This window comes from Herpailurus yagouaroundi, unplaced genomic scaffold (genome assembly GCF_014898765.1).
Source record: "Herpailurus yagouaroundi ecotype Mexico unplaced genomic scaffold, PumYag 250, whole genome shotgun sequence".
NCBI lineage: Eukaryota > Metazoa > Chordata > Mammalia > Carnivora > Felidae > Herpailurus > Herpailurus yagouaroundi.
Genome location: NW_024412467.1, coordinates 23,346,930 through 23,348,014, shown reverse-complemented (window position 1 = coordinate 23,348,014; position 1,085 = coordinate 23,346,930).

Sequence of the window (1,085 nt, the reverse complement as noted above, 5' to 3'; positions counted from 1 at the left end):
CAGTTGGGGAAGATGACAAAGTTCTGTGTGTGGACGGTGATGATGGATGCACAACAGCATGGATATTTTCGACCCTGAACTGTACACTTAAAATGATTGAGATGGTAAATTTTACGTTGGGTGTGTTTTACCACAATAAAAAAAAAGGAAAAAAAAAAGATTAATAAAAGAGTTCCCAAGATGTGGCCTCAGCAGTATCAGCTAAAGCACACCTTTCTTGCTTTTCCTAAAAAATGTTATTTAACACATAGATGGGTGGGCAAGCTGGCCGCACTTTGTGTCTTTGCTTCTAACTGTTCTCACCTGGGTCCTCTGTGAAGGGCAAGGCTGGATGGGGGACAAGTCAAAGTGCTGATGTGGCTGTGGGGCCACTCAAACCATGCTCCCCATGCCCCACTCACTAAGGGCTGTCCCTTCCACCACATTTAGTGGCAGGAAATTTTGTGGCCCAGGTGCTCATGGATGGGAAAGCACCTTTCCTTACATAAATATAGAAAATGGAAACTGTAAGTGCCTAAGGCATCATTTTAGGTAAGAGGGGAAGTGTTAATTCACTATTGATAAAAACCTTTTGTGTTAAGCTCCACTTTGGTGTTGGATAAGATGGTCTCTGAACCCTCACAGAGCAACTGGGTGGGAATTTAAAACTGTGGGTAGAACAGAGCCATTTGAGAATTGAGGAGGAGGGCCAGGGGTTATGGGAACACACGGCGGGGTCCCAGTCCAGCCAGGGTGTGCCTTCCTGAGAAAAGGGGAGTTGAGACTTGGAACAGCAAATCAAAACAAGTGGCTATCAACTAGTTTCTTATCTGCGTGAGGGGTGACCTGAAAATAGTCTGGAATTAAATTCCTGAAGTAGGAGGGGAAATTCCTACTGTGGAGGGGGGAAACGGACAGGAAAACTTCACCTTAGTGGGGCTCAGCTGTTTATAGTCAAAAAGGCCAGGATAGAGAACAGGCCTTAAGAATTTTACCTGCCTTCCCTCCTTCTACCTTCCTACGAAATGGAAGGTTCTACAAAATGGAAGGTTTTTCAAGAAAGAGGGTGGGGCAAGAAAGTTGCTGGCCAAAGGTAAAGATTGTTC